General features: G+C 48.3%; 1 protein-coding gene across 4 annotated transcripts in view; it reads right to left on the bottom strand.

The window, feature by feature from the left end:
* The window catches only part of sulf1 (sulfatase 1), a 601,332-nt gene that overhangs the window by 418,136 nt on the left and 156,756 nt on the right, over positions 1-26,440 (bottom strand). For all 4 annotated transcript variants that reach the window (XM_085993124.1, XM_085993127.1, XM_085993123.1 and 1 more), the window contains exon 2: positions 288-396. The gene's annotated coding sequence lies outside the window, so the exon portion shown is untranslated. The remainder of the gene's footprint in view (positions 1-287; positions 397-26,440) is intronic.

The raw sequence follows: 26,440 nt of genomic DNA, 5'->3' as shown, positions 1-26,440 counted from the left end.
GATTCAAGTTGATCATTCTGAAACCACCAACAGTATGGAAAATCAACCCTGGTGCAAAGTTAACAAACATTTTCAAAATCATTCTAAAATTAAAGCACTCACAAATGGCAGTGTGATCCAGCATCTTTATAATTCTAGTTCCTACTGCTTGCATTTCATATCTAACTGCTATATTTCAGGTTGACAGCACTCTTGGCAATTTTCTACAAGATCTTCTAAGGGTTCATGATTACACTGCTATATCTGTGTCCGGCATAAAACTGTTGAAAAAAGTTATAGTTTCATACCTTTCCCCTGTATTCTCCCAGTTCTTTTTAAGGCTTCGACATATCAGTAGGTGATTAATGATGAAGTGCCTGGGCTTCCATTAAACACGATTATCTCCAATGAGAGAATCTGTAATGACAAATAAACAACACATCAACACGTGGGTCTGGACAGAGTAGATAGAGAGAAACTGTTGCCATTTGCAGAAGGGTCGAGAACCAGAGGACACAGATTTAAGGTTGTTGGGCAAAAGAATCAAAGGCGACATGAGGAAAAACTTTTTTACGCAGCGAGTGGTTAGGATCTGGAATGTACCGTCTGAGAGGGTGGTGGAGGCAGATTCAATTGTGGCTTTCAAAAGGGAATTGGATAAGTAAAAAGAAGAAAGACTTGCATTTATATAGCACCTTTCATGACCACCGGACATCCCAAAGTGCTTTACAGCCAATGAAGTACTTTTTTGAAGTGTAGTCACTGTTGTAATGTAGTAAGTACCTGAAGGAAATTTTTTTGCAGGGTTAAGGGGAAAGGGCAGGGGAGTGGGACTAGCTGAAGTGCTCTTGCAGAGTGCTGGCACGGGCTTGACAGGCCAAATGGCCTCCTTCAGTGCTGTAACCATTCTATGATTCTATAAGAAACACTTGGGATTTTCATCAAAATGTATTAAAGGGATACTGCAAGCAGATATTTCTCTTTTGTAAAATGCTATCCCTGTATGTAAAAAAACGGCAGTGAAGACAGCAACAATAGCGAACAGGCTGCAAATAGATTGGAAATCTGAAATAATAAAAAATAGGATTTCTTTAGAAGATCTTTATTTTAACTTAATTTGGAAATACTGCAATTTGGATGAGGTCCCCTTTAAAAGAAACTGGCTATGATTGAGCAGTAGAAAATTCTGCCCCATTTTATGAGCTCCAATGTGCCCAACAAGGTTTGTGTCTCAGCTTGTGGTATCAGCAGTGGGAAGGAAGTGCCAGATAAATATATTTTTAAAACTTGTTTGTTTGTGTTATATTTTTATGATTTTCCTGATGATCTGCAGGGTACAGTGGATGTTATCTGTCCATTAATGGCAGGAAACATAAAACAGGCATTGCAGAGAGTGCCACAGGCTGCCCGCTGCATGCCGTCATTGGTCATACCCATAGATACACAGAGCTCTCAGCACTGCTGCCTGCACAGACCTTCCTTGAGCAGAAAATGTATGTTGCAAAAACAAGTGTTCAACCGTTGCATGTTTCAAGCTTGTACAGTCGCTTCTCACTGTACCCTGTGCTCTAAAATCCCCTGCTATAATATAAACATTGGGAACCAAAAGCATTTCAGTTGGAAATCATTATTGCAATAAAAATGGTTCATAATTCTAACATTCTAAGTGAGTAAACCAGCTGTTTTACAATGTTATAAGAGCTAATCACATAATTGATATAAAGCGTACTGTAATTTAACGGTGGTTAAATACAGTCCACCAAAAACAGAGCAAGGGACTTTTGTGAAGGTGTGAGGACTTTAGATATTTATTCAGCGTCTATCACAGTCGTTCCCTAACACAGTGGCCTAGAAATTGGTTCCCATTGGCAGGCCGCCACAAACTGGGTGCAGAGAACATTCCCTGCACCAGTAGGCTCAAGGCACACCTGATATTGGGACTCAGGCCTCATTTACATGAGACCAGTCAGCTGCAGACACCTGGGCATTTCCAGGTAGCTCGACGGTAAAGAGGATTTCAATTTGAGCCACTGGATCACCGGCAGTGGGAGGCGACTGGGTGAGGGGAGTCAAGTGATCAGGAAGCGGGGTGGGGGGGGGGGCGGTCAAAGGCAGGGGAAGTAATCGGGAAGGAGAGAGGGGATTGAGCTTCAGCATTGCAGTAAGTATTTAAAGTAAACGTACCTTTCTGGTGGTGAACTCCAGTGGTCCCTTTAAGGGCTGCTGCTTAAGTCACATGCATCCTGACTCGGCTGCTTTCAGGCAGCCCATTTTTGCATAGGGCACCTCAAACAGGTGTTGGGCCCCTTATTTGCATGTGCAAAGAGTTTAACACCTGATTCAGGTGTGGGCCCTGACTGCCCCTTTGTCTGCCTTCTCCAATATAGTGGAAGGCACACTCCCGGTGCGTCATGAATGTGTGCACCCCACCCGCCATATTGGATGCTTAGGTACCCATTTTGTGCCTGAAAAATGGTGCGTCACCATCGAGTTCCTAGGCTGGTATGTTCCAATGACAGAGCACAATGATAACTCTGGAAACATAGGGGGAAATTTTAACTCCAAAAAACGGATGGTTAAAGTGTTAAATAAAAATGAATCCCGACCCCAACTTGCCCACTTCCAGTTTTAATAGAGGCGGGACGGGGGGTGCACAGCTAGCCCGATGCCAGGAGGTGGGTTGCTCAATTAAATATAATAATGAGGCTGGCATGCCTCAGATTTAACCACCATTACAAATTTAATTCTGGCAGTTCGGGTTTCTCAGACCTTGGGGAATCTGCCAGCTAAAGGCGAGGACTGCTGGATCCAGGAAGTAAGTGCCTTTACACTCACCTGCTGGATCCGGTGTCCCTGCCTCACCAACCCCCCGCAATCAGAGAGCCCCCACAAGGCCTCCGATCCTCCCCCCGCCCCCTGGCCTCCAATCTCCACCCCCAGGCCTCCGATCTCCACCCCAAGGCCTCCGACTCCCCCCACGAGGCTTCCAATCATCTTCCCAGACTCCCCCCTCCAGCCCTGATGCTCCTGCAGCACGATCCTCCCCAACCCCCGATGCTTCAGCCCTGATGCTTCTCCCACTCCACACCACCCCACCCAACGATCCTCCTCCGGTCGGCCCCAATCCTCTCTCCCGTCCCCCCCAAATGCTGCTCAGATCGGCCCCGATCCTCTCTCCCGTTCCCCCCAATCCTCCTCCGGTCAGCCCCCATCCTCTCTCCCGTTACCCCCAATCCTGCTCCGGTCGGCCCCGATCCTCTCTACCCATCCCCCCCAGTCCTGCTCCAGTCAGCCCCCATCCTCTCTCCCGTCCCCCCCAATCCTCCTCCGGTCGGCCCCCATCCTCTCTCCCGTCCCCCCCAATCCTGCTCCGGTCAGCCCCCATCCTCTCTCCCGTCCCCCCCAATCCTGCTCCGGTCGGCCCCCATCCTCTCTCCCGTCCCCCCCAATCCTCCTCCGGTCGGCCCCCATCCTCTCTCCCGTCCCCCCCAATTCTGCTCCGGTCAGCCCCCATCCTCTCTCCCGTCCCCCCCAATCCTGCTCCGGTCAGCCCCCATCCTCTCTCCCGTCCCCCCCAATTCTGCTCCGGTCAGCCCCCATCCTCTCTCCCGTCCCCCCCAATTCTGCTCCGGTCGGCCCCCATCCTCTCTACCCGTCCCCCCCAATCCTCCTCCGGTCGGCCCCCATCCTCTCTACCCGTCCCCCCCAATCCTCCTCCGGTCGGCCCCCATCCTCTCTCCCGTCCCCCCCAATCCTCCTCCGGTCGGCCCCCATCCTCTCTCCCGTTACCCCCAATCCTCCTCCGGTCGGCCCCCATCCTCTCTCCCGTTACCCCCAATCCTCCTCCGGTCGGCCCCCATCCTCTCTCCCGTCCCCAATTCTGCTCCGGTCAGCCCCCATCCTCTCTCCCGTCCCCCCCAATCCTGCTCCGGTTGGCCCCCATCCTCTCTACCCGTCCCCCCCAATCCTGCTCCAGTCAGCCCCCATCCTCTCTACCTGACCCCCCCCAATTCTGCTCCAGTCAGCCCCCATCCTCTCTCCCGTCCCTCCCAATCCTGCTCCAGTTGGCCCCAATCCTCTCTACCTGTCCCCCCGAGTCCTCCTCCGGTCGGCCCCGATCCTCTCTCCTGTCCCCCCCAATCCTGCTCCAGTCGGCCCCAATCCTCTCTACCTGTCCCCCCCAGTCCTCCTCCGGTCGGCCCCGATCCTCTCTCCCGTCCCCCCCAATCCTGTTCCAGTCGGCCCCGATCCTCTCTCTTCCCCACCCCCCTCACCGATCCTCCTCCAATTGGCCCCGATGCTTCCCCCCACAGCGATCCTCCTCCGGCCCCTGAACTCCCCCCCCCCCCCACCCTCTACCGGCCTCCACCCGATCCCTCCCTCCCTCCTCTCTGCGGCCTAGTGCTGCAGGCCTACCTGCTCGCAGCCAGTCAGCCTCTCCATCTGGCTGGTTGTGGGCAGGAAACAGAGCTTTAAAATGCAAATCAGGCCCTGCCAAAACCCGTTCTCCCGGGTTTCCCGACCGCTTTCTAGCCCCCCCTGCCACACCTCCAGGTTAAAATTCCGGCCATGCCTCTGTTCATCAGAAGAAAAGTGGAACATTGAAGATATTCTGTGGCCCTGACTGATAATGTCATAGTTAATAAAATCTAGTCTACAGCAATTTGTGACATTTGAAAATTCTAGTCACACATGATTCTTTCTAGATTTTGGCTCAGAGAATAAACAGAAAGTACCACCTACAATGGAAAATTCCAGGTGCTTAGACACTAATATGAATGACAGTCATAGATCACTCTAGCCTGGGGCACTAGTGAGTTATGGGTCTTTAGCTGCTATAGTTCACAGCGACTGATGAGATATCCTGCCTATCTGATTATGTCCAGACATGTTGCTGCAAACCTCAATGATCTAAATTGCAGACTACCAGGTACATTTTAGAATTTTTGCAATTTTCTTCTTCACTGCTGTTTTGGGAAATAGTTGTGGCCAGCACCATGAGTTAAAATTGCATTGTACAATATTAGTAATAAATCAATTAACATATTTGCATAAAATTCCTTTGACAGCTATATTAATGAAGGCATAAACTCATTTATTTTAGACCGTTTAATGTCTTAGCTGTAATAGCTGGCAAAGGAATTTCAAACAACCGCATTATCCCATTTGTTATTAATGTTATACAGCATAGCTGTTGGCAGTGGTAAGCACAACCATGTGTCAACCAGAAGATTCCTCCCTCAGAGTTTATAAAGCTTACTGATGGTGAGAGTCCCTCTTCAAACATGTTTAACAGGGATTACTTAGATATTAGATCAATTTTTAATGGCAGTTATTAAGTAGAACAATAGGACTTGTATGATACGAAGACAATATGAATGGGTTGACATTATTTTATCTCATGATTGTTATTAACGTCATCTTGAAATGTTGTCATGGACCATCGGGCTGGAGTTCAAGAAGGCCTTTGGGCCAAGGAGCAACAGAGCCGTCAGAAAAGATGTGCGATGGCTGCTGGACAAAGCTTTAGGCGATGCGACAGCCACAGGATCAATAGTTCCAGCACGGCTATTGGGAGAAGTATGAACAGGCTGTCAGGGTAAAGTTTGGCAGTGCCCACTATGAAATGCTGACAAGGGTTGTTGGACATGAGTTCAAGGAGGCCGTGAGGCGGAGCCAACAGGGGAGGGGCCTATGACCATCGAGCAGGGGGGTCAAGTGGAGCATTGGGCCCAGGTATGGAATGCCCATCGGCTCAAAGTGCAGCAGAGGCAATAGGAAAACTGCACAAAAGCTGTTGGGTCAAAGTTCGTGAGGGTCATCAAGCCCAGGTTCAGGAAGGCCGGCAGGAAAATGCGGCTGGGTTTTCAGGGCTGTCAGGGTCAAGTTTGGCATGGTCATGGAGATAAAGTTCAGCAGGGTCATGGGCTGAAGTGGTACAGGACCATGATTCACTTGTGTCACTCAAAAAAAATTAGGTGACAGGAGTTCATACATTATTTTTGTAGGCAGGATGGACAAAGTAAAACACACTTAAATTTACTCACCTTCACCAAGATGTCTGCCATGCTCCAGCAAATATACAAATATACTGGTGCAGCACCACTCAGTGGTAAATATTTGGAATTGCAGTAAAAGCTCTAAGATGCAGATTAACGGTAGTTGATTGACGGTCACATAATGTTAAGGTGAACCCCACTTAAACTGATGAGTCACATAATGTTACTCTCACACTGCCACCTACAGGTGTAATGCCATTAGAATGCTGTGACCACTCACTCTCTCTCTGTAATATATAATAGACTAGCTGGAGTGCCCGGCGGTGCCGAGGCTTTTTCGAGGGCATGGTGTTGTTGGAAGAGAGAGAGCGACTGGGGGGAAGAGAGAGAGCGACTGGGGGGGAAGAGAGAGAGCGACTGGGGGGAAGAGAGAGCGACTGGGGGGAAGAGAGAGCGGCTGGGGGGAAGAGAGAGCGACTGGGGGGAAGAGAGAGAGCGACTGGGGGGGAAGAGAGAGAGCGACGGGGGGAAGAGAGAGAGCGACTGGGGGGAAGAGAGAGAGCAACTGGGGGGAAGAGAGAGCGACGGGGGGAAGAGAGAGCGACGGGGGAGGAGGGGGAGGGGGGAGGAAGGGGGGGAGGGGAAGGGGGAGGAAGGGGAGGGGGGGAAGGGAAAGGGGGGAGGGGAGGGGGGAGAGGAGAGGGGGGAAGGGAAGGGGAGGGGAGGGAGGAGAGAAGGGAAGGGGAGGGGATGGTGGGAAGGGTGTGGGGGGAGAAGGGGGGGGGAGAAAGGGAGGGGGGGAGCCAGCAGACCCTCTCCCCTCTGCCGGCGATGGCTCTGTGGAGCTCCGTGCCGCCCCACGCACTGACATGGCCCAGCCGAGCGCAGCGCTCCGGTCAGCCCGAGCCCCGCCCTCCGCCCCACGCCCTCTCGAGCCCCGCCCCACGCCCTCTCGAGCCCCGCCCCACGCCCTCCCGAGTCGCGGCTTCAAGACCGCCGATTGCGGCTGGGCCTGCGTGCCACGCGGGGAAGGAGAGAGTCGCTGCTCCTCCGGTCGATGTGTTGCAGGCCGACCCCTGATGAGCACCCGATCAGCTGAGCCCGAGCCCCGCGGTGACCGCAACTCACCTCCCGCTAGGCTCCCTCCCACCCCGCCAGCCTTTACCAAAATGGCGGCGATGGTTACGCTCGGCCCAGTCCCGCGCCGCCAGCCTTTACCAAGATGGCGGCGATCACGGGGCGGGCCCAGCAGGAGGGGCGGTGCCTAGCTCGGGCGTGGCTGGGAAACAGAGGCCCAGGCTTCCAGGCCTGCAAAAACGGTGAAAGGTAGGAAAATTATAGAGGTTAGAGAAAAGATTGACAAATTAATTAACTTTTTTTTAAAAACAATTTGTGTTTTAAAAGCAACTTTTTTTTTGCTGGAAATCTAGATTTGGAAAGAAACACGCAGAAAGTGGAAAAAATAAACTTACGAATCAAGATGGCTGGCACTCACCTCAGTTCAGAATGATAAGGCCCGTCCACACACGCACCGATTGGTCAACCGTCAAGTCACTGAACTGTAGGATTGGTCAATCATCACGTCACTCAACTCTAGGATGGCCCGCCCGCACACACAATGAACCCGCCCCCACTCGATGCTAATGAGCGGAATTTTGAATGTTTTTTGGATACCGTCAGCACAATTTTTGTCCGACCAAAAAGTAAATATGCCTACAAGAGTCCCCTAATGATGAGCTTTCTTTTGATATAACATATGTGTAGGTACGCTCAAAAACTTTTGATTGTACAGCCGGACAGACAGACAGACAGAGAGACAGAGACATAGGCCTAGAAATTCACTATGGCCCCGCCAGCTGGCTAGCACCCAAAAGTTAGCGCTGGGCGCGGAGCCATTTGCGACCGTCGGATATTCACTTTTTGCGCCCCAAGTCGGAACCGGGCGCTGTTCCAGGGTGTGCCCGCCCCCGCTTGGGGCACTGAAACTGAATTTCAGCGCTCTAGGTGCCGCTGCGCCACCCGATGCGGTGCGGCAGGCTGCGGTACTGCAGGCCTCCTCCTTCTCTTAAGGTGGAGGTGCCTGCAACGGGGAGATCGCCGCTGGATTGTGCCGGCAAATGAGCCCGGCACCACGGAGATGTGCCGGGCTCGCGGAAAGCAGCCAGCAATGCCGCGGGGGGTTGGTGGAGGAGGGCGGGGAAGGAGGTGCGGGCAGGCGGCCGCCGAAAAAGCGTCCGGCCACACCTCCACCTTTATGCGCCCCACTAAGGCTGCAGTAAGGCCCTGGTCTCCGGATGTTAGTAGCGGCCGCCACGGAGGAGGTGGCGGCAACTGAATATGGGCGTCGGGCCGACATCGGGGCGGAAACGGGGCACTGCGCACACCGATGACGTCATCGGTGCCGGCGCAGCGCTACCGGCTACCGCCGCCATTACCGCCGAGCTCAATATCAGCGCAACCTCCTCTACTGGCGCAGAAGCCCTCTTTAGGCGGTAACTGGGCGCAAAGCTTGCAGCGCCTTACTGAATTTCTAGGCCATACTGTTTTATATATATAGATATATTTTTATATATAATATATGCTCACGCATATATAATAAATATATAATTTTTTTTCTACAGTCCATCCATCATACTTCAGACACACACTTCAAAGTGTTATATTTCTTACATTGCAAACCAACCTTAAATATTATGAAAAAAGAAAGCTGAGAATTTCCTCTTGGGTTTTCTTGCCTTGGTGAGGAGCCTCTGATTTGCAAACAGTGACCAATCTATAGAGAATAATTATCCTCTAATTAACCCAAGGATGCTTCTAATAGGAATTCACCTTTAACTGAATGAGGATAAACTTACAGTAGGGATGCCTTGTGACATTAAAGGGAGATAACAAGTTACAGACTGGTCCTCTTTAGAAGTCGAATCATATGCTGTGCACTACACTGTGTAATGTACAGTTTTTGAGCAATGCAACAGGACATCCATTAATATATTGGGCGGGAGTTTCCTGGAGACTTGCACAATTGTAATGGTGCATCTATGTTGTAGGGCCCATTTACGGTGCAAAAGAAAGAGGAAATTACAGCATAAGTGTCTTATGCCATTACTTACGCCAGTCCATAATTTCTTGGGGCATTTGTACCCCTTCGCTGAAACCGTGAGTAGTTCATTATCATGGCTTCGCTCGCCATTAAAATCAAGAGTGATCACAAATTTCCTGAATGAAAGCTACTTATATCTCTGCTGCCACTTAAACTGGTAAATAATAGGATTGGTGGGCTATTGGTGACCTGTTAGCGGTGTGAGTTATTATTTTAACAGTCCATTGTTGCTTCTCTATTTGCTTTAAACAGTCTGTTTTATCTCACCCGGAGGCATATGAAATAAATGATTTTAATTAAATTTGAAATTGACGTCTTCGCACTTGTTAGACATTCCGATATAACATTTTTACAGGTGTCACTGCCTGAGGCACTGACAATGCTACCTCGTTCTATTTCAACACAACTACGTCCATTCCTAAGTACTGTATTGTTAAAAAGTGTTTTAATGATTGTAAATGTTTATGTTTCCTATTAAAATATCAATTTGAATGCAAAATCTATTACAATTTAATAAATATAAAGGGATGCCTGAACAATATATTGGGTCAACAATGTAGTCAGTACATTTTGTAATATTTGCTTTGTCAATTTCAGCTTATTTTCATAAATCAACTGGAGCTCCAATTTTACCAGAAATGCACAATTTTTTAAAGTGAAAAACCCATTTTAATCTTGGATCCAGAAATTATCTAAGTTGTGCTTAATTAAAAATAGGGGAGTTGTGGCGGAGCCACCAAGAGACTCGGGGCAATTAGCAATAATCTCTTTAACTACAGTGTAGCGCAGCTGCGGACTGCACCTTTAAATGTCTGATAACTATACTGTATGTACTTTCTTGCACTCTGCGTGATGACGTCATGACGCCGATCACGTGACCGCCAGTGGCGCGGAGAACGTGATGACGTCATGACGTCAGCTTCCATAAACCTTGCAGCAGTTGTTGAGGGGCTGGCAAGCCGAACAGACCTGTGTACATCTTCTCCTGTAGTTTTACCAGTTAACTTGTTTGTTTATTAAACGTTGTTATTTTGTTTCACTGAGTTGAACTCCATTATTCGATAGGAACCTCCATTCCTATATTGATGACCCCGATCTCGTCGGACAACTTTCGTTGAGATATTTATAATGAACACGAACGCCGTCGCCCTTAAATTGCTACAGTTCTGGGAACAGCAACCAGCAGCATGGTTTTTCCAGGCAGAAGCCCAGTTCGCACTCCGGGAGATTACAGCGGATTCGACCCGTTATTATTACGTGGTCTCTGCTCTCGACAGCACCACGGCCTCGCGGGTCGTCAGCCTCTTTGGCAATCCACCGGCAGAGGGCAAGTATGAAGCTCTAAAAACTCGTTTGCTACAGGTGTTTGGTCTAAATAAGTCAGAGCGCGCACGCAGGCTTATTTTTATGCCTGGCCTCGGGGACTCAAAACCATCGGAACTGATGAGCCAGATGCTCACGCTTTTGGGTTCGGAGCCCCAATGTTTTTTGTTCCAAGAACTCTTCCTCTGCCAGCTGCCTGAACCAGTTCAGGCAGCCTTGGCCAGTTCTGCAATTACGGACTGTGCCGAGCTTGCTGCAGAGGCAGACAAGATTTTTACAGTCACACAGCAGTGTTGTGCAGCCACGAGGCGCCTTTCCCCCACGCGAGTGAAACCCAGCCCTCCTCCAGCAGGCTGCTGTACGTACCACGCCCGTTTTGGCGGCAAGGCTCGACGCTGCCGTTCACCCTGTAGTTTCGCCGGAAAAAACTCTCCAGCAGGCCCACGAGCTTCGATAAGGACGACAGGGTCTGAAAAACACGCCCAGTTCACCATGGCAGTTGGTTCAGCGGGAAAGCTCCTCTATATTACGGATTCCATGACAGGGCGACGATTCCTGTGTGACACTGGTTCCCAGTGCAGTATTTTGCCAGCTTCAAAGTTGGATCTGCAATCCGGCGGTCACGGTCCTTCCCATGAGGCAGCCAATGGTGCGGCTATTCGCACGTTCTGTAAACGGACAGTCAATTTAACCCTCGGCGGTCAGCATTTTGTGTGGGAGTTTATAACGGCTAAAGTATCACAGGCCATCCTAGGGGCTGATTTTTTCCGTGCCAACGGCTTTCTGGTCGACGTCCAACACTGCCGACTCATTAATGCGTCCACTTTCCACGCGGTGCCTTGCCACCGCAGCACCGCCGTTTCCTGGTCGGTCGCCTGTGCGGTTCCATCGCAGGACGGGTTTACGCGCCTACTCGGCGAGTTCCCGGAGCTCACCAGGCCTACATTTTCAGCAGCAGTCGCAAGGCACGGTGTGGTGCATCACATCACCACGACGGGATCGCCTGTTTATGCTCGGGCACGAAGATTGGAACCCGGAAAGCTTGCAGCTGCAAAGGCGGAGTTTCAGACCATGGAGCGCCTTGGGATTGTCCGACGTTCCAACAGTCCTTGGTCCTCCCCACTACACATTGTCCCTAAACCAGGTGGCGGATGGAGGCCTTGCGGGGATTACAGACGCCTTAACGAAGCCACTATGCTGGATAGGTATCCAATACCGCATATACAAGATTTTTCGGCTGATCTGGCTGGTAACTCAGTATTTTCCAAAGTAGATCTTATCCGTGGATATCACCAAGTTCCTGTGTATCCTCAGGATGTCCCCAAAACGGCGGTCATCACACCGTTTGGCCTTTTTGAGTTCTTCCGAATGCCGTTCGGATTGAAAAACGCGGCTCAGGCCTTTCAGCAACTCATGGACTCTGTGTTATGGGATCTTCCCTTCATTTTCGTTTACTTGGATGACATTCTCATTGCTAGTAAGGATATGAATGAGCATATGGTCCATTTACGCACACTCTTTGCCCGTCTCAGCCAACATGGCCTCATCATAAACATGGCCAAATGCCAGTTTGGGTTAACCAGCATTGACTTTCTGGGGTATAGGATTACCTCAGAAGGCGCCGTCCCACTGGCCACCAAGGTAGAGGCAATTACGGCATTCCCGCGGCCACACACAATCAAATTTCTTCAGGAGTTCCTGGGGATGGTAAATTTTTATCATCGTTTTGTCCCCAAGGCAGCCCAGTTGATGCAGCCGCTGTACAAAGCACTCAAAGGGAAGTCGGGCAAGGACGTTATCACTTGGACACTGCAGATGGACCAGGCGTTCCTTGACACCAAGGCGGCGTTGGCAGATGCAACCATGCTTGCACACCCACTCCCGGGCGCGACCGTCACCCTCACTACCGATGCCTCCGACTACGCCATCGGGGCGGTTCAGGAACAATGGGTCGAGGGGATTTGGCAGCCGTTGGCCTTTTTCAGCCACCAACTGCGCAAGAACGAGCGAAAATATAGCACTTTTGACAGGGAGTTACTGGCCCTGTTTTTGGCCATCCGGCATTTTCGTTTTCTCCTAGAAGGGCACCCGTTCACTGCATTCGTGGAACATAAGCCGCTCACGTTCGCAATGGCCAAAACGGCAGAGCCGTTGTCAGCTCGGCAACAGCGCCACCTTACATTTATATCCGAATTTACGACGGATTTACGACATGTATCCGGCAAAGATAATCTCGTGGCCGATTGCCTTTCACGTGCCCCAGTCCAGGCAGTTCCCCTGGGAATCGATTTCGTTGGGTTGGCGGAAGAACAACTGGCAGATCCCGAAGTACAGGCGTATCGGACCACGCCTTCTAGTTTGCAGGTAGCCGATGTTATGTTCCAAGCAGCAGGAACCACGCTCTTGTGCGACACTTCCATGGGAGCGCCCCGGCCCATTGTGCCGGTCGAATGGCGTAAGAAGATTTTTCAGGCTATACACGGTTTATCACACCCGGGGATGCGAGCTTCACAATGGCTCATGTCCCGCAAATTTGTTTGGAAAGGGATGCATTCGGACGTTCGGGACTGGACAAACAGTTGCGTGGACTGTCAAAAATCAAAGGTCCATCGTCATGTTAAGGCTCCAGTGGCCATCTTCCCGGTGCCGGAACGCCGGTTCGATCACGTACATGTGGACTTAGTGGGTCCTCTCCCCGCTTCGCGGGGTTTCACGCATCTCCTGACGGTAGTGGACCGCACCACCAGGTGGCCAGAGGCGATTCCCTTGGTCGCTACCACTGCAGCGGACGTCTCCAGGGCATTCATTTCGTTGTGGGTGGCTCGGTTTGGGGTGCCATCTGACATCTCCTCCGACCGAGGTCCACAATTCACGTCAGAGTTGTGGAACGCAGTTGCACAGGGCTTGGGTACCAAGCTGCACCGTACCACCGCTTACCATCCGCAGGCGAATGGTCTGTGCGAGAGGTTTCATCGGTCTTTCAAAGCGTCCCGCCGTGCCAGCTTGCGTGGTCCCAATTGGGTGGACAGACTCCCCTGGGTGATGCTAGGCCTCCGCACAGCCCCTAAAGACAACCTCCAGTCTTCATCGGCTGAGTTAGTCTACGGTCAAGCACTTCGAGTACCAGGGCATTCCTCCCTCCACATACAGAACCGTGGTCGCCGGCTCAGCAGCTCCTTCAGCATCATGAGGCGGCAAAGAATTTCCTGCCTATTCCAACCTTGCATCACAGCCTACAGAGGCCTCATGTTCCGGCAGAACTCATGAGCTCCGATTATGTTTTTATTCGGCAGGACGCTCACAGAGATCCGCTCAGACCACCTTATGCTGGACCGTTTCGTGCCATCTCATCGGGAGAAAAAATTTTCACGGTCGAAGTGGGAGGCAAGTCCAATACCATCTCTATCAACCGACTTAAACCAGCCTATCTAGATCGGGGTGAACCAGTTGTTGTCGCCCAGCCACCTCGCCGTGGACGACCACCGTTGACTGCCAGACCAGTTATGCAACAGCCCGCCATTGAACCGCCTGCTTCTGCCTCATCCTCGCCCACACCTCCTGCTACTGTTTCCTCCACCCCTGATGCGCCGCTTCAGACACAGCCAAGCACCAGCTCGTCTTCCAACGTTCCACTGCTGCTGCCTGAGTTTCGTAGTTGTTCGGGCAGGATCATCAAACCTCCTGTTCGTTTGACACTGTCTGTTAAAGAGAATTCTGGGGGGGCGCCTGTGGCAGAGCCACCAAGAGACTCGGGGCAATTAGCAATAATCTCTTTAACTACAGTGTGGTGCAGCTGCGGACTGCACCTTTAAACTGTCTGTTAACTATACTGTATGTACTTTCTTGCACTCTGCGTGATGACGTCATGACGCCGATCACGTGACCGCCAGTGGCGCAGAGAACGTGGTGACGTCATGACGTCAGCTTCCATAAACCTTGCAGCAGTTGTTGAGGGGCTGGCAAGCTGAACAGACCAATGTACATCTTCTCCTGTAGTTTTACCAGTTAACTTGTTTGTTTATTAAACGTTGTTATTTTGTTTCACTGAGTTGAACTCCATTATTCGGATAGGAACCTCCGTTCCTATAGAGTTGTAATATGCTTCACTCGAACTGACTGCGTATTTCTTTAACCTGAATTTTATAATTGTTTATATCCGCCAATGCACAGACCCAACAAATACTAATTTTTATTTTCTGAAATACTTGTAATTCAATAGACGTGTGCATCTAATAGTAAACATTAGTAACTGGTTGCGCCGCTTCTGATTCGCTGCTATGCTCACTGCAGCCTATGCTAATTACAAGAAATTTTGAAGTAAGTTAGCAATGGCGAAATTTACAACATACGAAACCATACTCGCCGTTGTCAATTTTTGTCTGGTAACATTCCTGTGGCACGTTTTTACTACATTAAAGGCGCTTCATAAATGAAAGTTGTTATAGGACATTCTGCACCAAAATAAAGTATTGATATAGAATAAGTAATAGGCAGTCATTTAAAGAAGCACTGTCTTTCAGCCTGGGGAAGGAGAGAGACAGAAAGCCACCAAGAATCATTTCTATCAGGAAGGCTTCAGGTAGAAGAGAGTTTTGTAACACATGATGTTCTGGTTTGAATTGTGCCATTGCATCAACTGGTTGGCAAATAAAATGTATGTCCTAAACTCCCTTGAATAAAGATCACACCCCTTTAAACTTGTAGTCCAATAAGGTCCATAAAACCACTTGAACTTTGCTTTTACAGGTTATGATGTCATCTAACTGCCTTGGTTAAATTACACCCTTTCTACTCAGAACCAACCATCAATAGATTGGGACATCCCTGCTTTATAGGTGGCACATTTGAACAATATAATTTTTAAAAAAAATCTTTTAGTTGTCAAGCACAATATCTCTAATATTTTTACAAACACTCTGCTCTTCATCTGCTACTACCAACAACTTGTTTATTGAACAATTCTGAATGACTTCCTTGTGTGCACTCAGAGGTTCAAGATACAGTTTAGAAACTTTTTGTAACAGTTAACAATGCTAGAAACAGATGTCATCAAGCCTTTTAGCTCTCTAATGAGGCAGGAAATGAGCAGCAGTACAAGCACAGCTACTTGTAAATGGATGAGCGTCCATCTGCAGTTAATATTAATCAGTCTGTTTCACCAGCTACCAATGCTGCACGTGCAAACTCAGTCCTCAGGTGTCAGCTTACACTTGCTTAGAGCAGAATGGAACGACGTGCAACAACTTATACGAATAAGCTGCAGTTCAGCATGGTCATTTCAAACACGATCTAAAGAGGCCTGTGTTTCCATGGTAACGTGTATTACCATTTTTCACAACTCACCAAGGGAAAGATATCACTGCATTTACAAAACAATCTGCCAATATATTGGTTTAAAAAAAAAATACGGATGTGAGAATCGTATTCCAGAAGTGTTTGCCACCGCAATCTGACTAACTTGCTGCGGTGGGCCAACATGGCAGCCTGGTAGCTGAAATTTTCACCACAGGTTATATCTAGCAGTTCTCAGAGCTGAATATGTAGAAAGATCCCTAATCCGGCCCATTAGAACTCGAAGCTTGATGAAACACTGCAGTGCTTTATTTAAGAGACACATTCACAATCCAACAGTGTTAATAATCAGCAATGTTCAAGAGATATTTTTAACGGCGGGGGTGAGGGCGGGGCTGAGGGAGGGGGGGGCAGGGAGGCTGAAATTCCTTGGGTCACAATCCCAGTGGTTATACCAGGATAGTGCTCATTAGCACACTTCTGCAGCAGTACCCCTCCCGACCCCACATTAAAAAAATGTAGGTCTTCCCCCCAGCCACCTATGTCTCCGACCCCCAATCACCCAGACCGAGGCCCCATCTTTCTCCTCCCCAGTCCGAGACCCGATCTCTCCCCCACCCACCCACCGCGCTCCCCTCCTCCCCCCCACAAGTCTGAGGCCCAATCTCTCCTCCCAAGGCCCGATTGCCTCCCCCTCCAGCCACCGATCGCCCACCCCAACTAATGATCATTTGCTTCCCCAGCTAATGATTGCTCCCCCCCTCCCGCCCTGGCTAGTGGTCCCCCTACTTGACTAGTGATCCCCCCATCTGGCTAGTGATTCCCACCCCCCCCAACCATAGATCGCACCTCCTTGTTGCCCCCCCTTCTTCACTTACTTGAGGGCCACTGCTAGAGTCACATAGCCCCGATCTTCAACGATGCTTCGCTGGGTGAGCTGCATCTCACTCTACACAGCTTGCCTGTTTCATGGGAACGAGGCTCGAGACCCAGTATCAGGGGTGCCTCGGGCTTCACCATTCAGATGCAGGGATTGCACCCTGTGCCCTCAATGCAGCCAAAAATGGGTGCCCCTAAATTTCTAGGTCAATATCTGTGTTACCTTCCATTTGCCCAGTTAACAGTCATGTTCTGCCTGCCCATTTATGTTGCTAGTCAGTGTTCCTGCTTTCCTCTTCAAAGGGCTTGAACGTGTTGTTGCCTCCCAAATTCATGCCTATGTTCACCACAGCTCCATGTTTGAGTGTCTCGAATCAGGTTTCTGCCCCTGCCACAGCACCGAAACAGCCCTAATTAAAGTCACAAATGATACCCTCTGATATTATGACCATGGTTCATGATCCCTCCTTGTCCTTCCCAATGTCTCTACAGCCTTTACATGGTCAACAGTGCCAGCTGTGCTTCAGTGGGTAGCACACTTGCCTCTGAGTCAGGTGGGTTCAAGCTCCACTCCAGGGATTTGAGCACAAAAATCTAGGCTGACACTCCAGTGCAGTGCTGAGGGAGTGCGGCTCTCTCAGAGGTGGCATTTTTCGGATGAGACGTTCAACTGAAGCCCTGTCTGCTTTCTCAGGTGGATGTAAAATATCCTACAGCACTATTTCGAAGAAGAGCAGGGGAGTTATCTCCGGTGCCCTGGCCAATATTTATCCCTCAATCAACATAACTAAAAACAGATTATCTGGTCCATTATCACATTGCTGTTTGTGGGAGCTTGCTGTGCACAACTTGGCTGCCACGTTTCCCACATTACCACACTTCAAAAAGAACTTCATTGGCTGTAAAGCACTTTGAGACTATATAAATGTAAGTCTTTTTTTCTTTCTTTTTTGTTTGCTAGTGCTCTGGGGGAGGGTTTAAACTAAAATGGCAGGGGGTTGGGAACCTGAGCAGGGAGACAGAGGAAAGGGAAACAAGGATAAAAGCAAAAGACAGGAAGGAGAAAAACAAAAGTGGCAGACAGAGAAATCAAGGGTTTAAATCAAACATGGCCACAGCAAATAATAATTCTAAAAGATCTAAGAGCGTTAAAAAAACAAGCCTGAAGGCTTTGTGTCTTAATGTGAGGAGCATTCGTAATAAGGTGGATGAATTAGCTGTGCAAATAGAGGTAAACGAATATGATATGATTGGGATTATGGAAACATCGCTCCAGGGTGGCCAAGGCTGGGAACTCAACATCCAGGGGTATTCAATATTCAGGAAAGATAGGCAAAAAGGAAAAGGAGGTGGGGTAGCATTGCTGGTTAAAGAGGGGATTAACACAATTGTAAGGAAGGATATTAGCTCTGATGATGTGGAATCTGTATGGGTAGAACTGAGAAATACCAAGGGGCGAAAAACATTAGTGGGAGTGGTATATAGACCTCCAAACAGTAATGCGGAGGTCAGGGATGGCATTAAAAGGGAAATTAGAGAAGCGTGCAATAAGGGCACAGCAGTTATCATGGGTGACTTTAATCTACATACAGATTGGGCTAACCAAATTAGTAACAATACCGTGGAGGAGGAATTCCTGGAGTGTATACGGGATGGTATCCTGGACCAATATGTCAAGGAACCAACTAGAGATCAGGCCATCTTAGACTGGGTATTATGTAATGAGAAAGGATTAATTAGCAATCTTGTTGTGCGAGGCCCCTTGGGTCAGAGCGATCATAATATGATAGAATTCTTCATTAAGATGGAGAGTGAAGTAGTTGATTCAGAGATGAGGGTGCTGAATTTAAATAAAGGAAACTACGATTGTATGAGGCGTGAGTTGGGTAGGATTGATTGGGGAATGTCACTCAATGGGTTGACAGTGGATAGGCAATGGCAAACATTCAAAGATCGCACGCATGAACTACAGAATTTGTTCATCCCAGTTTGGCATGAAAATAAAAATAAAAAGGTGACTCAACCGTGGCTAACAAGGGAAATTAGGGATAGCATAAGATCCAAGGAGAGGACATATAAATTGGCCAGAAAAAGCAGCAAACCTGAGGATTGGGAGCAGTTTAGGATTCAACAAAGGAGGACAAAGGGATTAATTAAGAGGGGGGAAATAGAGTATGAGAGTAAGCTTGCAGGGAACATAAAAACTGACTGTAAAAGCTTTTATAGATATGTGAAGAGAAAAAGATTGGTGAAGTCAAGCATAGGTCCCTTGCAGTCAGAATCAGGGGAATTTATAATGGGGAACAAAGACATGGCAGACCAATTAAATACATACTTTGGTTCTGTCTTCACAAAGGAGGACACAAATAACCTCCCAGAGATGTCGGGGAACATAGCGTCTAATGAAAGAGAGGAACTGATAGAAATCAGTATTTGTAGGGAAATGGTGTTATAGACATTGACGGGATTGAAGGCCGATAAATCCCCAGGGCCTGATAATCTACATCCTAGGGTACTTAAGGAAGTGGCCCTAGAAATAGTAGATGCATTGCTGGTCATCTTCCAAAATTCGATAGACTCTGGAACAGTACCCATGGATTGGCGGGTAGCTAATGTTACCCCACTGTTCAAAAAAGGTGGTAGAGAGAAAACGGGGAATTACAGACCGATAAGCCTGACATCGGTAGTGGGGAAAATGCTAGAGTCCATTATAAAAGATGTAATAACAGAGCACTTAGAAAACAGTGACCGGATCGGACAAAGTCAACATGGATTTACAAAAGGTAAATCGTGCTTGACTAATCTACTGGAATTTTTTGAGGATGTAACTGGTAAAATAGATAATGGAGAACCAGTGGATGTGGTGTATTTGGACTTTCAAAAGGCTTTCGATAAGGTCCCGCATAAGAGACAAGCGTGTAAATTTAAGGCACATGGGATTGGGGCAAGGTATTGACTTGGATAGAGAACTGGTTGGCAGACAGAAAGCAAAGAGTTGGAATAAGCGGCTCTTTTTCCGAGTGGCAGGCAGTGACTAGTGGGGTACCGCAGGGATCGGTCCTTGGACCCCAGCTATTCACAATGTATATATTAATGATCTGGACGAGGGAACTAGATGTAATATCTCCAAGTTTGCAGACGACACAAAGCTGGGTGGGCGTGTGTGCTGTGAGGAGGATGCCGAGAAACTCCATTATGATTTGGACAGGTTGGGTGATTGGGCAGAAGCATGGCAGATGCAGTATAATGTGGATAAATGCGAGGTTATCCACTTTGGTGTTAAAAACAAGAAGGCAGATTATTATCTGAATGGCAATAGATTGGGAGAAGGGTAAGTGCAACGAGACCTGGGCATCCTTGTGCACCAGTCGCTGAAGGTAAGCATGCAGGTGCAGCAGGCGGTTAAGAAGGCAAATGGTATGTTTGCCTTCGTAGCGAGAGGGTTTCAGTACAGGAACAAGGATGTCTTGCTGCAGTTGTACAGGGCCTTGGTGAGACCACACCTTGAGTATTGTGTGCAGTTTTGGTCGCCTTATCCGAGGAAGGATGTTCTTGCCATGGAAGGAGTGCAGCGAAGATTCACTAGGCTGATACCTGGGATGGCAGGAATGACGTATGAGGAGAGATTGGGTCGATTGGGCTTGTACTCGCAGGAGTTTAGAAGAATGAGAGGGGATCTCATTGAAACTTATAAAATTCTAACAGGACTAGACAAACTAGATGCAGGAAGGATGTTTCCGATGGTCGGGGAGTCCAGAACCAGGGGTCACAGTCTAAAGATAAGGGGTAAGCCATTTAGGACAGCGATGCGGAGGAATTTCTTCACCCAGAGAGTGGTGAACCTGTGGAATTCTTTACCACAGAAGGCAGTAGAGGCCAATTCATTAAATATATTCAAGAAGGAGTTGGATATATTTCTTAAGGCTAAAGGGATCGAGGGATATGGGGAGAAAGCAGGGACAGGGTATTGAATTTGGATGATGTAGTGTCCGTGTGTTGATAAAGACACTGAAGACAGGAGTTGGTTCATAGGTGTTTACTAAGCAAAGTCTGGGGGGGGTTCTAACGGATATACACAATATACAGGCTTATATAGCCCGAGTGGCCATTACCGGCATTACAGCACACCTGGGGCTCTTAAAGGCACATACACTACAATTCCTCCCCTTTTAGCTAACCAGTACATCATATTTTAAGTAATTATTAATTACATGTTATAAGAAAAATAATATACACATTGCTGTAGTTAATTAATTATAAGTCAGTCTCTCAGGAGGCTTCCTGACTCAGTCCGGATAACGCCTCGGGGGTGTAGTAGTTTCTGGTGGTGTAGTAGTTTCTTTTGGCAAGGCTGATTCGGCTTGAATGCCAGTGTCGGGTTCATCGGGTTCCAGTATCACCGGATCGGAGGTAGATATGGGTATCTCTACTTCTTCGTTAGACGTATAGAGTTGTGGTGTAGGTTGTCCCTTTTCGGATGACTTTATGATTTGGTCAGCATGGCGCCTTATTACGCTTTCTCCGATGTCCACGGTATACATCAGTGGTCCTAGTCGTGTGCAGATAGTTCCAGGCTGCCATTTCTCGGTACGGTAGTCCCGGGCCAAAACCTGTTGACCTACCTGGAAGGCCCTAGTTGGCCTTTCATTCATGCCTTGAAACTGCCGGTTCTCCACGTCCCTTCTGATGTTGGGCTTGACCAAATCCAGCCGGCATCTTAGGTTTCTATTGAAGAACATCATGGCGGGAGTTTGGTTGGTAACCATATGTGTTGCATTCCTGTATGCAAATAAGAAGTTATCCACCTTGTGCTGAAGTTTTATGTCTTCATTACCCATGGCCTTTATGGCCTTCTTGAAGGTCTGGACAAACCTTTCAGCCAATCCATTGGTGGCGGGATGGTATGGGGTGGACGTGTAGTGCTTAACCCCATTGTTTTTAAAGAACTTTCTGAATTCTTCGGTCACAAATTGCGGTCCATTATCAGAACATATCTGTTCCGGCAGCCCATTCCTGGCAAATATGGTCCTTAATACTGTGATGGTTTTTTCCGTGGTGGTGGAGGACATCTTTATTACCTCTGGCCACTTGAAGTGTGCATCAACCGCGATTAAGAACATTGAGTCCATAAATGGACCAGCAAAGTCGATGTGCACCCTTTGCCAGGGAGATGAGGGCCACTCCCATGGATGTAGAGGGGCTTGTGGTGGAGCGTTTTGGACCTTCTGGCATCCTAGGCAGCTCTTGGTCATTTCTTCGATGTCTCCATCGATACCTGGCCACCATACAAATGCCCTAGCTAGGTTCTTCATTTTCACTCCACCCAGGTGCCCCTCGTGAAGCTCCTTTAGCACTTTATCCTGGAGTTTGGGTGGAATCACCACTCTGGATCCACACATCAAGGTTCCTCGGCACACTGACAGCTGTTCTCTTCTTTGCGAGAATGCTGGCAACAGTGGTTCGCCATGTGCTGGCCATCCCTTCACTGTTAAATCGTAGACCCGTGAGAGAGTCGGGTCATTTCTCGTCTCCCTTTCAATGGCAGAATTTGTTACTGGTAGACATTCCACTATGGTAGAGTGGAACATCTCTACTGGGTCTACTGTAGGTGTCTCTTCTACCGTTGGCAACGGTAGGCGCGATAAACCGTCAGCATTCCCATGCTGTTTTGATCCTTTGTATTCTATGTTGTATTGGTGTGCCCCTAGAAAAAGGGACCACCTCTGTAGCCTTTGCGCTGTCATAATGGGAACACCCTTTTTAGGGTTGAATATGGAGATGAGGGGTTGATGGTCAGTCAACAAGGTAAATTTTTGTCCGTGTAGGTAATGGTTGAATTTCTTCACTCCCCATACCAGGCTGAGTGCTTCCCTGTCGATTTGGGCATAGTTACGCTCAGCTGAGTTTAATGAGCGTGACGCAAAAGCTATCGGCCGTTCCGAGCCATCAGGGAATTTATGGGATAATACTGCTCCTATGCCGTAAGGGGATGCATCGCACGCCAGTCTGATTGGCAGTGATGGGTTGTAATGAGCCAAAACTTCATTCGCATGTGATTAAGTCTTTGCATTTATGGAAGGCACGTTTACAGTCTTCGTTCCATTTCCAAATCACTCCTGTTTGTAGAAGTTCATTAAGAGGGTGTAGAAGAGTTGATAAGTTCGGTAAAAATTTATGATAGTAATTTATTAATCCCAGAAACGACCTTAATTGTGAAACATTTTCAGGTGCTGGGGCTTTTATGACCGCTTCAATTTTTTCAGGTGACTTATGCAACCCTTCCTTATTAATTATGTGGCCACAATATATCTGATTTTGGAAAAATTCTCACTTGGGGCGATTTGCTCGTAGGCCCCGTTCTTTCAGCCTAGTGAGCACCTGCTCCAAATTGGCAAGGTTCTCGTTGTCGTTTTCTCCTGTTACAAGGTAGCATTGAGTCCCCGGAATCCCTTGCAGGACTTGCTCCATAGCTCTTTGCCAGATAGCTGGAGCTGATGCTACTCCAAAAACCAGTCGATTGTACTGGTACAGGCCTTTGTGTGTGTTTATCGTGAGATACTTTTTAGAGGCCTCCTCAACCTCCATCTGTAGATATGCCTGTGCCAAGTCAATTTTGGTGAAACGTTTCCCTCCGGATAGTGAGGCGAAAATATCTTCTATTCTTGGAAGAGGATACTGTACTGTGTGAAGGACCGGGTTTACAGTCACCTTGAAGTCTCCACAGATGCGAATTTTTCTCTGTTCTTCAGATTTATCATTATTCAATGCTTTTTTCATGACTGGAACGATGGGTGTTGCCCACTCGCTCCAATCTATTTTGGATAATACGCCTGCCTTTTCCAAATTCTCCAGCTCTGCCTCGACTACTGGACGAATTGCGTATGGCACTGGTCTTGCCTTAAAAAATTTGGGAATTGCTGCATCTTCCACTTTTATTGAGGCGGTGATGCCTTTCAAGGTTCCCAGTTTCTCTTGAAACACTTCTTTGGCGTTGGCCAAGATGTCTTTCAATCGTTCAGGTATGATGTCATCATTGTTTTTTTTCTTACTGGTCACCGTCAGTGCCTGAATGGAGTGCCAGTCTAAACGTATCTTTCTGATCCATTCACGTCCCAACAACGGTGGACCACCATCTTGTAGAATGTATAAATACAACTTTTGTATTTCTTTGCCGTTGTATACAACAGGCACCCTTATTTTTCCTTTGGGGTATACTTTCTGCCCCGTATATGTTTTTAAGATAATGGATGTGTCTTTTAGAGGTATATGCGAAAATGGCCTCTCGTAATCCCGTCGATTTATTACGGTTAGAGCTGATCCTGTATCTAGCTCCATTTTAATTGGGGACCCTGCTATCATGAGGGTAACCCAAATGGTTTGGTAATCATCCTTGGCAAGTACATTACGTAATTTGAGACAGCTTAGTCTCTTGTTTTCGGAGTCGCTATCGCTCTTCTGGTCTTCGGAGCTACTGTCCGTCATCATTTGTACCTTCCTGTACTTTTCTTTATTGATTTTTTTTTTTCTGTCTGTGGATTTATTTTGTCCAGATCGGCATACCCGTGCAATGTGTCCAATCTTTCTGCATTGCCTGCATGCTTTGTCCTTGAAGCAGCAGTCCCTCTGGTTATGGGTGGACCTGCCGCAGCGATAACATCTTTCGAAACCCTGTGTCATTTCATGGGTGCCGAAGTCCTGTGTCTTTTGTTGTATCTCTGCAGCTCCTCTTGCTGCTGCTTCGTATGATACAGCCATACTGAAAGCTTTGTCCAATGTTAAATCCTTTTCAGAAAGCAGCCTTTTTTGTGTTCCTTCACTTAAGAGACCGCAAACGAATTTGTCTCGAAGATAATCTGCTAGTCCTGCCCCGAATTGGCAGTACTTTGATAGCTTTCTTAATTCGGTTAGGTAATCAGCGTTACTTTCATTCTTATGTTGATTTCTCTTGAAGAATTTGAATCGTTCCATTATCAGCAGCGGTGTTGGGTTTAAGTGCTCCTGCAGGGTATCAACAATTTCTTTAAAATTCTTGTCCTTTGGTTTGGCTGGAGTGATTAAATTTCGTAACAGCCCGTATGTCTTTGCGCCCATTAGGTTCAGCAGTACTGAAGCTTTTTTTTCATCTTCTATTCCATTTGCAGTGCAATATACCTCTACTCTTTCCACGTATGTGGTCCAATCCTCTATTTCGCTATCAAAAGCATCAATATTGCCAGACTTAGGCATTTCAGAAAAGATATGGCGCTTCCCGCGCTTTTTTTTCTTTTCTGCAGCAAAGATATGGCGCTTCCCGCGCTTTCCCGCCGCTGCTGCCGATGACAACTCTGTTTCCCGTGGTTTCCGTTCTTTTTAAAAAAAAATTATTTACAGTTGGAGACTCGTTCCCACCGGACTTTCTCACAGGTCTGAACGCTGACCTGCTTGCCGCGCCGGCCATCTCCTGAGTGTTCCCTCCCAGTCCGTTATTGCTTGCCTCCAATTTCGCTGCCTGTCTCAGCTGTAGAGCCAGCCGCTGGAGCCCCAGCCTGACGCCCAGGAAGGATTAGCGCAGTACCTGCCACCAGCTTGGCCAGCTGGTGAAACCACAGCTTCTCTCACTTTTTTGAGTCTTCTGGACGCCCGAGGAATCGATGTCCTTGAGGTGCTGCCGAATTGCAGGTAAGTCCGTTTCCACTTCATCGCCACTGTAGTGTCCGTGTGTTGATAAAGGCACTGAAGACAGGAGTTGGTTCATAGGTGTTTACTAAGCAAAGTCTGGGGGGGGGTTCTAACGGATATACACAATATACAGGCTTATATAGCCCGAGTGGCCATTACCGGCATTACAGCACACCTGGGGCTCTTAAAGGCACATACACTACAGATGATCAGCCATGATCACATTGAATTCCTTCCTCCCTCCCTCCCTCCCTTCCTTCCTTCTCAAACTCCACTTGTCTCCCTCATTGCAGGAAAAGAGAGCTCACAATAACAGGGAAAGAGCAAGGACAGGAGGAGGGCCACCCTCAGTAGCCCAGCTCACCCCCTGGGAGGAAGCAGCCCTGGAGATTGTGGGAGTGGAGGACGATGCGCAAGTGGGGGACGGACAGACGGGTGCATCACAGCAAGCTGGTGACAGAATAGTTTTCCATCTCTCTCACTGACATTGCATGAGTCGCTGATAATGATTCGGAAGCTCTAACAGATGGACTTACGATTATCTGCAACATGCAATGTGCATGTAACCTTGGCATCACATCTGTGACTCTTTCCTTTACTCCCCCACAAGACCATCGCAAGCACCCGTCCCCACTAGCCAGGAGGAAGAGCCTGAGCATCCAGACTCCTCAGAAGAAGCTGCAACCTCTGAGGGCGCAGCGTCAGCAGAATTCAGCGCACCTAGCACCAGCGCAGACACTCACACCTTGGTGGTACCTTCGCGAGATAGTGCAGTGTTGTCACCTGGTGTATCACAGCTCACAAGTGAGCATAGAAACATACAAACATAGAAGATAGGAGCAGGAGTAGGCCATTCGGCCCCTCGAGCCTGCTCCGCCATTCAATGAGATCATGGCTGATCATCCAAATTCAGTACCGTCCCTGCCTTCTCTCCATATCCCTTGATCCCTTTAGCCTTAAGAAATATATCTAACTCCTTCTTGAATATATTTAATGAATTGGCCTCTACTGCCTTCTGTGGTAGAGAATTCCACAGGTTCACCACTCTCTGGGTGAAAAAATTCCTCCTCATCTCTGTCCTAAATGGCTTACCCCTTATCCTTAGACTGTGACCCCTGGTTCTGGACACCCCCGCCATCGGGAACATCCTTCCTGCATCTAGTCTGACTAGTCCTGTTAGAATTTTATAAGTTTCAATGAGATCCCCTCT

This window comes from Somniosus microcephalus, chromosome 7, assembly GCF_052327205.1.
Source record: "Somniosus microcephalus isolate GS21.2 chromosome 7, FLI_Smic_1.0, whole genome shotgun sequence".
NCBI lineage: Eukaryota > Metazoa > Chordata > Chondrichthyes > Squaliformes > Somniosidae > Somniosus > Somniosus microcephalus.
Note: the sequence above shows the minus strand (reverse complement) of the source record. Positions and strands in the feature narration are given on the sequence as shown.